This window comes from Ptiloglossa arizonensis, chromosome 12 (assembly GCF_051014685.1).
Source record: "Ptiloglossa arizonensis isolate GNS036 chromosome 12, iyPtiAriz1_principal, whole genome shotgun sequence".
NCBI lineage: Eukaryota > Metazoa > Arthropoda > Insecta > Hymenoptera > Colletidae > Ptiloglossa > Ptiloglossa arizonensis.
The window spans coordinates 13,247,826-13,262,139 of record NC_135059.1 but is presented as its reverse complement, the minus strand read 5'-3'; the positions used below and the strand labels follow the sequence as shown (position 1 = coordinate 13,262,139).

At 44.5% G+C, this 14,314-nt stretch overlaps 1 protein-coding gene across 11 annotated transcripts in view; it reads left to right on the top strand.

The window, feature by feature from the left end:
- Rhogap100f (Rho GTPase activating protein at 100F) overlaps positions 1-14,314 on the top strand; it is an 89,046-nt gene that overhangs the window by 51,325 nt on the left and 23,407 nt on the right. The gene's annotated exons all lie outside the window — the stretch shown is intronic.

Below are 14,314 nucleotides of genomic sequence, written 5' to 3'. Positions count from 1 at the left end.
CTGGTTGAGCTTTTTCTATTTTTTTTTTTTTTTTCATAAACAGCACAATTTACATCGATCGATCCTTTTTCATATTTCTCCATAAACAGCACACTTTGTATCGGTCGATCCTTTTCCATTTTTCTCCATAAACAACGCAATTTGTACCAATCTGTCTTCGTATCGTCGATCCTTTTCCATTGCATCCTATAAACGATAGAATTTATCTCGATCGAAGGATCCAGAAACGAACGTTCTCGGTAAATTAATCGGCGAAGTGTTTTTACAGTGGTGGAAAGTTCGCGACACGACACGAGGTTGGTCAAATTCCACCGACAATTTGCGAGTAGAAATTTTCGGAAACAGCTCGCGAACAAATGAACGAGAGACCACTCGAAGTTCGCGAAGCCCTTTAGGAAATAACAGCGCTAAAACGAGCGGAAATGTTCGCCCCGCTTTACCGCCCGTGCATTAATCAATTTTCACCTAATTCCGGAGCAACTCTAAACAACCGATCGACCGACCGACCGACCGACCGAGTACGTAGAAACGACGTTAATAATTATCCCCCTCGATTCTCCTTAACGTTTCGAATCGCGTACACAACGTTAGGAAATAATCCGGGCTCGACGCGGAAATCTCGGGAAGGTTTCCTCGAACGAGGCAAATCGAGCTGGAGAAATTCCTGTATTTTTCTCCGATAGGATTATAGGCGTTGCTTGTGCACGGACGAGCAGGATTACCCAATAAGCGGCTCTTTCTCTTCCCGATAAAGCCCCGAGAAACGTATCCGATTCCGAACCGATATCTTCCGAGTGACCGACTCGGCTCCGAAGTCGAAAGTTCTCTTCAGGCCTGTTCAAAGCCCGCTCGGAGCGTTCCTTTTATCGGAGTCGCATTCTGGAGACTCCTGGAGGAGTAGACACACACACGTACACACACCACGGTGGATCGGACAACGTTAATTCTCTTGCGAAGGAAAAACGTTCTTTCGGCGAACACGGTGATGAAGGAACACGGGGTTACCGAATCGGGTATACCGCTCGTGATAAAGGAACCGTTCGTCGTTGTTTTACATACAGACTGTAGATCAACGTTGGTTTTCTCATCGAAGAATGTTCCAGAAATATATCTTTTATTTTCCATTGTTAAACGACACGTGCAACAGACGAAATGCGTATTTCGTGGATACGTAGTTATTTGTCTGCGTAGTAAATTTCTCGGTTTCAGATTCGCAATAAAAAGTTGTAAAATGCCAAAAGAAAAATCTCGAAAACGAATCTCGAATGGAGATCAACGATTAACGATATTCAATGGAAAAATTAAATGGAATATCTGGAATGAACTTTTCCGAAACTCTGCTACCGTATATAGCATAAAATGACACTTTTCCGCAAGAATTTTCCATTTTAGGTACAGGTAATTATAAAAGTAATAATTAATACCTTCAGTTTGCTTCAGTTTAAAAGAAGCTTTGCTCCGGGAGTTTACAATTTTTTTCTTGCATTTAAAACAAGAATACTTCGTCTAGTAAGATTTTCTACAGACCTTCAGTTTCCTTCCCACTGAAAGGAGAATTCCCCATAAAACCATGTTTAGACATGCCCAGCTTGTCCAAGTAATAATTAATGTTCGTTTCAACGATGCCTTTAATTTTCTTGGGTTAAAACTGAGACATTTCCCAGAGACAATTTCCCTTCTTCTTCGCTTCGAAAGATCGCTATTTCCACGACAATTTTTCACTCGATACCGCATCGAAATAATAATTAATATTCCATCCAAAGATACCTTTGATTGTCCATAGTCGAAAATGGGACATTGTCCAAAGAGACCGTTCGTTCCTCTTCGCTCCGAAAAATGTTCATTGCTCCCACAATTTTTCATTACGTATCTCGTCCAAGTAACGATTGATCGATATCACCGGTTTCCTTCGGTTTGAGACGGTTTGCACCGTATGTCTTCGATTTAACGGGAGAACGCTCTTTAAAAAAGACATCTGCCGGGAAAGTGTGCTCGTAAACGGTCGGTTTATAGAAGCAATAATTAAAGCTTGTTCCAATGGTGGCCGTAGGTTTCTTCAATTTAAAAGTAGCGCACGCCATCGGAGGAGCACATTCCAAAAAGTTCGGTCAGCGTTTGCCGCCGAGTCGAGGATTACAATCCGCGAGACGAGTTCGCGGTGGGAACTCGAGCGCGTTATTAATTTATGGAAACGCCGCTCTTTCACGAGTTCAGGAGGTTACCGGCAATTTACTTTGCTAATTGCGAAAGTTTGACGGCCCCCATACTCGAGGCCGACCATTAATGTCGCCCGCCCTACGCACGAAGCCTGCACTTTTCAGCGAGTTCTCGTACCGTGCACGGTCAAATCGTAATCACGTGAGTGAAGAAATCATGGCAACTCGATCGAACGCACAAGTGGGACGTCATTGGTCCGCGAAACTGACCAACATCGCGTCCATGCGCCCATGTGAACGTTGTACCGTTTCAGAGAAATGCTTTTTCAAATCGATTCGATTCCATCGTACGGTATTAGTTACTTCAACATTCGAGAGATATCCAATTTTTCTTTTTTTTTTTCAACTTTCACAACTGCTAGATTGTTCGATAAGTTTTGTCGTTCGATGAAACTTACTCAACAACCTATTACATTACACATTCCCCTGCAATCTCTAATTACTCCAGGCCCTGTATTTATTCAGAGTACTTTTACATTTTATTGAAAATAATTGAATGCAATTCTAATACATTTTTTTAATTATATCAGAATAGAAACACTGTCTCTTATTATCCTCCTTTCCGAATTCCTCGTTAGTAATCGATCGTGATATATCAGGAACGAACGAATAGATAACCGTGGTCGTCTCTACTGTGTTTTGAATAATTAACGGATCGCCTACTCCAGTGAGGTAGAGTATTTTAAAACGCGGATACACTGTACCGAACAAACTCCACGGGATACCTAAGCATGATCTCTTGCGTAGCTTCTGGGAAAGATTCTACAGGGGCTCGGGTTATATTTACTTCGTTTAACAAAGTTCGATGTTTGGTTTACTTTCCAGACACGAAATAATACAAGCATTTTGTACAACCGAGAGGTTGGAGTCTCTTTGTTACAAAATGAAGCAGGAGAACCTCGTTGCTTCCACGAAAATCCCTCCATAAGAAAGACACCGAACGTATTCGATATTTCGTCGATTGATTAATTCAAAGATCAATTTGGGAGATTGATTTCATTCTGTGATTTACAGAACCGGTATAAATAAATACCTAAACTACACTTTACCGACTGTTAAGTAGTTGTGGTGATATACCGGGGAAATAAGCGCACTCGATGAAATTGTTTTGCTGTTGCAAGACGCGGTGAATATTAAATTCCCAAAAGCATTCTAGAAATTCAATAAAACTGACCCAGTTTAGGCGGATGGACGTTCGTATGTGCCTTGTGAAAGAGGAGCATGGCAAATAAACTGGCTATTTGCGGTGGCCACAGAGAACGGTTTCCTCAAATTTTATTGCGCTCATCCTCATCGGAAGATACTTAAACCGTAGACTCGAAAAAAGGACGAACAAATTCGTTAAAGACCGAACGACGGTCCGCTCGTTTCGGTTTTAATACTAACGGTCTATTTTCGTCAGGATCCGCTCCGAATATCCGGAAGTAACCCCAAAAAATTCGCTTCTGCATCGTCCTAATTTTGCTCCACTTTTTCTACACGGAAACCTGCCAATTTCCAAAATGTAGACGCGTAGTTCGAAATTGTTCATCGAAGTAACAATTAATGCTACGCAGACAAACGTATTTCTTTTATTTTCCTTCAATTTAGCAAGAGAATATCAGTTTCCACGAGAATTTTCCATCTCCCGAACGCGCACATTATTGAAATAATAATTAACATCTCCAGTCTCCTTCAGTTCAAGAGGAGTCTTGCACCAGTCATGTTATTTACCAGGAAAATTCCCCGCGAAAGTATACTCAGCACTGTCCACTTCAATAATTGATACTTTCGTCTTAACGTGAAATAGCAATAATAATAATTAATAAAGTGTTTTTAGGCGCTTATCGAGAATTCTGTCCCGATTGATGAGAATAATGAATAAAAGCTCGCGAATAAAATATTCCAAACATTGGTGATAAATAGGGATAATGCACCGAGGCGAACTTAAATACAAGAACGTAAAACTTGTGTACGATGCACAGGGGTTAGACCAACGCGTGTTAGTTGATCCTGATACAAGCATAATTTAGACTTAAGTCCACACAGTGATAAAATTCCAAACTAAAAATTTTATCGTTTAATTCTTTGTTCGACAAAGATCGTCGATTCACCGAAATTACAATATTTCTATGTTACACGAAACATGCACAAAACATAGTTATTCGTCTGTATCGGTTCCATGCATTAAAACAGGTGTCGAAACGTTGAATCGTTCGTCGCGACTCAGAATTATGTACCGTCGCTCTGGCAACTCTAAACCAAAAGAAAAAAAGAAACGCTCGTTTCGATAATTACCCCCGGTTCCGTACAGTTTGAAGGATTTCAGATTTCGATAAACGTTTTCGTTCGGAAAGTAGCTCTCCCGGCGATACGGTTCCCTCCTCGAGTCGCTTAAAAAATAAATACCCTAAGAAAACTGCCATTTCCCGTCGCGTCCAATCGAGATATAATACCTCTCCTCTCTTCGAATCGCAGAATCGCAAAATCCCCGTACCACCCCCTCCAGCCGTGGAGAAACTCTTATTCTTAATATCCAGACCGTAATTTCGTTAATCCCGTTTAACGTCTCCTCGCGTACGCGGCGTTAACCCGAGTTGAATTTCACCGCTCCCTGTTCCCACCACCATCTTGTCCGGCTCGGTGGTGGACCGGAAAGGGCGCGGGTCCCACCCTCGAAATCCGTGATGAAAAAAAATTGAACGCGCGCGGCTTTGTCGCGATCAACGCTTCGCTTAGAGGCCGTATTAACTTGGTAAAAAGCCGGTACACCGGTGCAATATATGTCACGTATTGCGCGTATATACGGGGTGCACATACCTCTCGGCGTACTCCCGTATGTACATAGACCGGTAGACACATAGAGAGTCCACACTGGCGTGCATCGACCTCCGGTAGGGTGCGCGAGCGCGAGCGCGAACGCGAACGTGAGCGCGCGCAGACCCAGTGTGGAAATGTGGTCAAACACCCGGCGACTGGGGTGGTGGGGAGGGGATTCACGTAGACACGTGCGCGCGCACGCTACCATCGGGGTGAATTCAGTTCAGTTCGAGCCACTTCAGGATCGCGGCACGCATGCGCCACCACCCGTCAGCATCGTATTGCAGGATCGACCCCCCACCACCGCCGCCGTTCTCCCCCATCCGTCCGTCCTTCTCCTCTCTCGTATTTTTCGCGCGATCCTGTCCGTTTCTTCTGTTTCTAGATGTTTGCTTTTGTATATCCCGCCTCTTCCCCAACGTCTTGTTCCCAGTGTATTTCCCGTTTTTGCCCGCGTCTACCCGCGTGTCTCTTCTTACAACCGTGTCTCCTACCGCCTTCGAACGCGTTTCTTTGTCTCGTTCCCGTGTTTCCACGGTTTTCGAACCACGTTTCTTAGTAATTCTCCGTTCGCACAATCATCGGAGTATTTCTTCGATCGAGTCTGTTTCTTCCTCGTTATAACCGTTGTCTCGGTTCTTTGCTCGACGTGTTCGACCGTGTCTTCTCACTAAGAGTGTTTTCATAGGTTTCGAACCGTGTTTCTCGATAATTCTCGTTTCCCACGATCTTTGAACCGTTTTTAAGCCCCTCGGTTTATTTCTTATTCGATCCTTGCGTGTTTCTTCTTACAACGATATCTCGTCTCGCGTTCTCGACCAAGTAGAAGAACATTTTCATCTTTCCGTATTTCCACGGTTTTGTACTTGTAGATCGTTTTTTCCGGCTTCGATCGAGTCTCGGTTCGCTTCTTCTTCTTCTAACTTATCTTGCACCTGTTTCGTCCGTGCTCGTCCGTGCTCGAGGTGAATATACTTCCGTCTCGATTCGCTCCGTATCGTACTCTTCTTCCACGGCTTGTATTTCCATCGTTCTGTTTACATATCGGCGCTAAGTACGCTTCGATGCATCCTGCTCGTTCCGTTAACATTTTCCACCAGTTCGATGTCTATTTCTGCTACGTCGATTAAAATTCTTCATTGTTTCGAGCTTCTGGTCTTTATTCGGCATCACCATCGCGGTTAGTTTCTTAGCCCGAGTCTCTGCCGTTTTCTTGTTGGGCAAGATCCATTCGAAACACCCTGCCATGACTTTCGTGTTATTTTTTCATCTTAAGCAGCTGTCCGGGTCTCTCTTTCCCGGTGCCGGTCTCACCGTACTCTCCGTTACTTCCCTTTTCTCTCCCCACTCTGTCGCGGTTCCCCCACCAGGTTCCACTCGGCCCCTCCATCGTTCGCCGCATCTCCTTCTGGCGAACCGCAAACGATCCTCCTTCTCGCTCCCTTTCGTCCTCGAATCTCCCACCCACGCCACATTTTTTCGACCCCGAACGACGCCGTACGTGCGTACGCCTGCGTACACGCCGTTACTACTTACTACTACGTTTTACTACTGATACTTCCGGGCTACTACGCGCAGTAGCGTAGCTTTACGTTTTCACCGCCCCAACGTCTTCTCCTCGATCCAACCCCCACCGGTGGTGGTTTTTCTCGACGCCGCCGCCGTATCCTCCGTACGGTTTTGATCGCTTCGGTTATCGTGTCGCTTCTCCACGCTCCGAGCGGTTTAAGAGATTTTCCTATTTCGTTCCCATTTTTTTTTCCCGTCCTTGCGCGTTGGCTCGAGCATTATCGATGTCCTACATTGTTCCCGAGTCCTTCGCAGCGGCAGATTTAAACGACAAATTTTCGTACCCATTCGCCTCTTTTCTTCATTGTTCCCGGTGTTTCTTCCAGGGGTCGAAACGCTTCGGAAAGTAACTGTTTAAAATTCGTTATTACAAGAATAATCGACTGACACATTTCGTAATTATGAGAAACGAAAAAATGTTTTACAACTGTTACAGACGTAACCGCTATTATAAAGATTCTATAACTGTTATTTTTCGGTTTCGTACGAAAGGGTTTCTAATCTTCATTTGCGCAACTATGTATATTATTTTTACTTTTTCTCGTCTCTCTTCTTATATTCTAACTTATCTTGCGTTACGTAACCTAATCTACCGCGTGTTCTCTTGCAGATTTATCGGCGCGTTATTATATTCAATTAACGAGTTTTGTGTCTATCGGCTTCGTACACTGTACCAAGGTTTACAACGAGAATGATTCATTTTCGAAGTACACGCAAGTCGTTAATTTTTCGTTCGTTTATATCGGATTTTAAACCATCGTTGTTATTCGCGAAACGTCAATTAATTAAATAATTACTCTACCGCTGTATCTCGATATTACCGAAAAGTAGATCGCACCTCGTATTGAATTTACCTTGCCCACCAACGAAAACAAAACGCACAATTTGTTAATTCCCGTATTGGATTCCGTTCTCGTAATTATGACTTTTTCATAAATTCCGTATCTATTTCGTAGCGTGTGTAATTATTTCGATCAACTTCCCGAACTTACGCTCGGAATACTCGACCATACGGTACCCGCTAATCCTCAGAACGATCGAAGTTCGAAAATCGATATCGCTGAAAATTTCTTTCTTTCGTAAATTGGCACCGAATATCACCGTTGTCTCGTTTGCGGCGTATCGTAATTTCAAGAAGCGGAATTCGTCCCTTTTCGAGTCGTTCCTACAAAGTACAGAAGAAAGAAAAATTCCGGGATATCGATCACCTTGGATCGCTCAGTGGAGTACTCTGGCGTTGCAGATGTCGACGTACAAGTTTACCTCTAAAGGAAGAAAACGACCGGTTGCCGTTTTCGCAAATCGAAAGTTACGCCAGAACGGGCCGAGTCGTTTCTCATATCGAACCCGCGTCCCTTTTTGTTCGCCAGCGGGGGTAGAATTCTGTGGAAAAGTATACGGTGGACCAATGGAGCGGTGCCAAATTGAAACAGAACCGCGGTAAATCGGCCGCCTTGAATCCAGCCCAGCGGGACACGTTTCGTCGACGTTAGGGTAACCTAACCCTCTGTCCTGCTTCTACCGTTTTTCAACCCTCAACCATCCGACTCGTTTCGCGGCCTACCGAGGGCTGGTGGCCACTTTTCCGCGCCACGTCACCCGCGAAATAGGCCCTTCAAGCTCCGAAAGTAATTCATTTAACGTTTCGCGCTCTGCTTTAAGCTCCGGTAACGCGAAAAAAAAAGAAACCCCTAACTCGTGATCGTGGACGAGGGGAGCCGAAATCGGAAGTATTTCGCCGGGGAAGATCCCGAGCGATCTTCGGTTCGATAAATCGTTCGCGCGTGTAAACTACTCGCGGTGAAAAACTGAGCGGAGAACGCGACGCGACATTTTTTCGCACGATGTTCCGTTTGCGAGGAAATCGGTTTTGAATATTACCGGGGCACGCGCATGCGCTCGAGGCACCCGCTCGCATCTATATTCAGCGTCAATTTTCTCGAAAACGGACGCCCACGTGAAAATTGTATATTTCGATATTTTTTATTCATTTTCTTTTTCGAGGAAACACTCAACCACCGGAATTTTTATGAATCCGGATACCGTGGTACGCTGCGCAACGATTTATCGTGTGTGTCGTCGTGTGTGTCGATAATCGAAGACGTCTGTTGGTATCCGTTGGTATCGTCGACGAGACGACTAACGAGCTGCTTGAAGATGGTTCTCGTCGTTTCGACGAGATACATATTTGTCGTAGAACAAATGATAGATATCTGTTCGTCAATTTACAGAATGTTATTAACGCTAGAACTATCGATGATAAACGCATTAGTCTTTGTATCGGATCGTACACGTATCTTCGAAGTTAGATAGCGAAAGGGTAAATTAATTTACGAGTCCCATTAGTTGTCTATTTTGATAATTGTCCACGAATATTGTGGGCAAAGGCACCATCTTGATTTCGAGTGGTGAAATTCGTCTCCTACGAAGTAAAGAATAGCGTGAAAAATGTAATTGCGATATTGTTCATCGCGTTAACGTTATTTTTCAAATCGACCGTCTGCACGGTTCTTCTCAACGATTATCACGGTGTGCGGTAATCACGATTTCGGGAAGTAAAATTCGTCCTTTGAAGATCTTCCCTTTTTCGAAGCGTTCCAACCAAGTAACGAATAAAAATTCATAAACCTGAAAAACATAATAACAAGATCGTTCATCGAGCGTACACGATCTGCAGAATCAACGATCTACGCGGTTGTTTTCGCGAAAAATTCGTACATCATAATTTCAGAAAGTGAAATTCATCCCTTTTCGAAGTACCACTAACGGGTAGATAACGAATAAAAATTTACGGACATGGGTGAGCAGCGTGGAAAATGTAATTGCGATATTGTTCATCGTGTGTGCACGATCTCCGAAATCGGCGATCTGCACAGTTATTTTCACCAATTATCGCAGTTTGTGGCGTACATTAATTTCAGGAAGTGAAATTTGTCCCTTTTCGAAGTAACGAACAAAATCGGCAATTTGCACAGTCTTTTTCACCAATTCTCGCGGTTTGTGACCTATCATAATTTCAGGAAATTCGTCCCTTTTCGAACAATCGCTACGAAGCAGACAACGAACAAAAATTCACGAATATTGACGAACGTGGACCTAATCGCTGTATTCTTCGTCGCGCGTACATTATTTTCGAAATCGACGATCTGCACGGTTATCTTCGCCAATTATCGTTTAAATTCCTTTTAAATCGGTCCTCCTACGAAGTAACAAATAAAAATTCATGGACGTGGAAAACATAATTGCAGTGCACGCGACACGGAAAACATAATTGCGGCGTAAAAATTCGTCCTTTCGAGTCATCCCTCCCGCGAAGTAACGAATAAAAATTCATTGTCGTAGAAAACACAATTGCGGTATCCCTTGTCAAATATATACGATCTTCGTAATCAACTATCCACACGGTTCTCTTCACCAATTACCAGGGTGCGTATCGCAACTTCAAAAGGTGAAGTTCGTCCTTTTAAATCATTCCTGCTACGAAGTAACAAATAAAAATTCATGGACGTGGAAAATATAATTGCGGTGTACGCGACGTGGAAAACATAATTGCGGCATAAAAATTCGTCCCTTTGAATCGTCCCTCGTACGAAGTAACAAATAAAAATTCATTGTTGCGGAAGACAAAACTTATCGAACAATCTAGTAATTACGGTATACCTCGTCGAGTACACACGATCTCCAGAATCAACCGTCTACGCGATTCTCTTCGTCGATTGGCACACCGTGTGGCGTATCGTGATTTCGAGAAACGAAATTCAATGTCCCTTCTCGAAATATCGCTACGAAGTAGATAACGATAAAGAAATTCACGGACACCGATTACGAGCACGGGGAACGTAAATGCGGGATCGTTAGTCACGTGTAGACGATCTTCGAAATCGACGATCGATGTGAAAAAAAAAACCGTACGAATCAATCGCGTAGGAAAAATCGCCGTGGCGATTTAACGATAGCGCGTCGCGACGATAAAATGATCCACCGGCCGGTGGCCGATATTAATTGCATTAAAACGCTAAACAAAGGGAAACGAGAATCCACGAGGGTAGTTGACGAAGCGTGCGCCGGTCAGGACACGTAAAATCCACCCGTTTCGCGAAAGGTCGTAACGCATGCGCGGACGATTCCGTTCGGAACTCAATGAAAACGTCACGCTCTAATGCAACTCGCTACTACCGACGGAAAAAAAAACTGGCTGGCCCCATTCAAATTGATTCCTCGCGCAATAATTCGAGTAATTCGGTGAGAAATTAAAACCCGTCGGTGCGACACCGTATTTAGAATTCGCGGATACGTGACACGGAGGGAACGAAGAGGGAATTTTATTTCCAACGCTCGTGGCGCCCGAAAATGAAACGACACGCGCGATTCATTGAAAGATTGATAAACGAAAGAGAGATTCCGTCAGAGCCCGTGTCCACCTCGTGCCAACGTTTTCCCCGTTTGATTCCGCAATTTCTGAATAAATATCAGAATTTTTCAATTTTTCGAAACGCGTGCGACTCGATATTGAAATTCCTTGTGAAAATTTCATCGTAGTCGCCGGCGAGCGTTAACGAACTCAAGAATAATGAGGGAATAATTTGTTCCGCACGTAGAGTGCGTGGCCGATGAAAAAAGCGATTCGACCAGCGGAACCGGAACTCCACCCGAATATATACCTTCCTATTCAACGACCAACGTCGCCTATAATTTGAAAAACACTTTTGGAAAATGTACGAACGATTTTACAGCCAAGTATCGGAATCGTCGGATCGGATTCAATTTACCGAAACGAGTGCTGCTCCGTCTTTTGAAAAATCTCGTCGTCTCAGCCCGTGGCTCGGGTCAGTCCATCTCGAGAGGTGCTAGGAACAGGGATAGGGGTATAATTAAAAAATAATTAACAAGTCTGCTCGGCGAGGGCAACGAAGGAAGATTACCGGTTACGCGGAAGATGTAATCTGTGAAAATAGATGGCAAAAGTAGGGACTGGTGCATCGACTCGAATGAGCGCGAAAATCGCGATCTTATCGGCGATGTTGTTCTTCGCCCGCGCCGTTTTACGACGCGATCTTACGATCTAACATCGCGGGACACTCGATGTTAACTTCGTAACGAACTACGTTTTATTAATCACCGATCGTCCACGTTCAACCGAGGGTAGAATCGCGGCCCGATCGTTTACACGGTACGAGACCTTAATGTACAGTCTGCGTGCGCCATTACGAGCGTTCTCGCTCCGGCTGCGACCTCCTACCAACACCATCCTTGTTACCATCACCACTTTCGTCACATTGCTACGTGAACCACCCGACGACCCTTCGCACCCCCTCGCGAGACTTCCAACCGACGCGTTGCATTGTGGAGGGGGTCTGTTGGACTCGGTGTGAAAAGAAACGATGGAAAGAGACACAGACTCTTCAGGGATAAGGAGACGTTGAAGCCCCGAGAAGAGATAAATATGCCGAAGAACCGGGAGAAGACACCAAGTATCGGGTATTACGTTCTGGGTTTGGTCTCGGTTAAATATAACATTACAGTTACGTAGAGATGTATATAAATAGTCTATCGGAGACAAATATGCGAAGGAGTAAGTAGAAAACATGGAGTGTCAAGGTTTGCATAATTTTATGGAGCAACGGAAAAGATACGTTGAGAAACAGGAGGAAGAGACGAAGTATGAAAATCGACGGAAGAGATCACTGTACGGGGAGAGACAACTATGCGAAGAAATAAGTGGGAGATACTACGGGTGTCAAGATTTGCATAATTTTATGGAGCGGCAGAAGAGATAAATATGTGGAGGAACAGGAAGAAGACAGAATCGACAGACTTATGTAGGTCGACGGAAGAGATGAATATTATGGTTGGAGACAACTATGCGAAGAAATAAGTAGGGGACACGGAGGATCCAGGTTTGTATAATTTTATGAAGCAACGGAAGAGGCAAATGTACAGAAGGTAGGGTATCAAAGTGAAGAAAATTATGTCGAGCAACGGAAGAAATAAATAATTATGTTGATAGAAGAGACAAATACTCGAAGGAATCGACAAGGAAGATACAAAGTATTAGAGTTGACATCGTTGCTTCGAACAAAAGAAGAAATGGTACGAAGCAACAGAGGTGATAAATATAATATATCGAAGTAACAGGGATCGTGCGCAAAGTATTAGCGTTGACATAATTATGTTGACAGAAGAGACAAATACTCGAAGGAATTGTGAAAAGGAAGATGCAGAGTATCGAGGTTGACACAATTACGTTGAACAAGAGAGGAAATTATATGGAGCAACAGAAGCGATAAATACGTCGAGGAACCGAATGACACGGAATACTAGCATTGACACACTTATGTTACGCAACAAAAGAGATAAATATGTAGAGCGACGGGGAGAAAACACCGAGTGTTCTTGTGTTGACACGATTATGTGGAGCAACCGGAAGAGATAAATATCTGGAGGAGTGGGATGGTCACGAAGTAACGGTGTTCGTATAATTGTGCACAGTAACAGCGAAGACGAACACGAACGATCTAAGGGAAGATGTGTTAGGTTAGAAGGAAGAATCCGTGATCTAAGCGTTTGCGAATGGAAAATTACAAAACGATTCGCGAAAATGACGAGACGATTCGAGGAACGACAAACGAGACCGAAGAAACGGTGAGGACGAACCTTTACCAGTGTATCAGGAATTCGAGTGGTTAGGACCTGGAACAACACGGAAATGGAAGGGAACAGGTGCAACAAAAGCGATGGCGGAGGAATATGCAAACACGGAATAACGAAAAGGGCAGAGCACCCAAATAAGAGCTCCGGCAACGTTCAGACGGATATAAAAAGGGGACCGAGGGACCAGCGGGGGAAGAACCGAAAGAAGAGGAGCCAAAGCACTTGCGTTCACAATGCGGAGCACCCTCGTGAGGGGATGAGAGAGTGGGGGAACGATAAGTGCCGAAAATTTCAAGAACCCCCGGCGACAGCGCGACGGCATCGCTTAAACGTGTCTCCGCCCGTAAAGCGTACTTCAACGAATTCTCGGCGTTCTGGGCCGACTTTTGCCGAGATTAATTCGTTAATTCGGCCCGATAAAGCGCGACGACGAATTTTCTGAGCGAACCGACACCGTACGATCATCGAGGAACGCGAAAGAGCGGGCCGAGTAGCGGAAAAATAAATAGGGGGACGAGAACGTTTGAAAAGGACCCAGAGATTCGCCAAGAACGATGGGAACGGAGGAGAAGAAAAGGTAGATGGTTGGACGGTGGAACCTTCGGTGGGAGAACCGGAGGAATTACCGAGTCGTGGCTTTGAAAAGACCGAGAGGGAAACGAAGAGAGGGAAAACAAAGAGAACGAACGGATAGAGACGTATGGGTACCGTTGCACAATACGGTTTGCTTCGCGGAGAAACCACGATACCACGACGAATCGAGAAACCCGAGTAAACCCGTACCATCCTGGTAGATAAGTCACGGTCGAGTCGCCCGGTAGAATTCCTGGCTGGACCCTTAAGGTTGGCGGCCCACTTAACGCATTGTATGCGGGACACGTACCAGTACGTTTTTCGTGGACTGTTCCTAGCCTACGGAACACGTATTAGTACGTTTTTTTTTTGCGGATTGTCGGTAATCCACGAGACACGCACATAGTGCCCGCTTACAAGTCCGGCGCCCGCTTATAAGTCCGGTGACCGCTTAACACTTAACCGACGGATCCTTTTTTCTCGATCTTTCTTGCTTTCCCGGAATT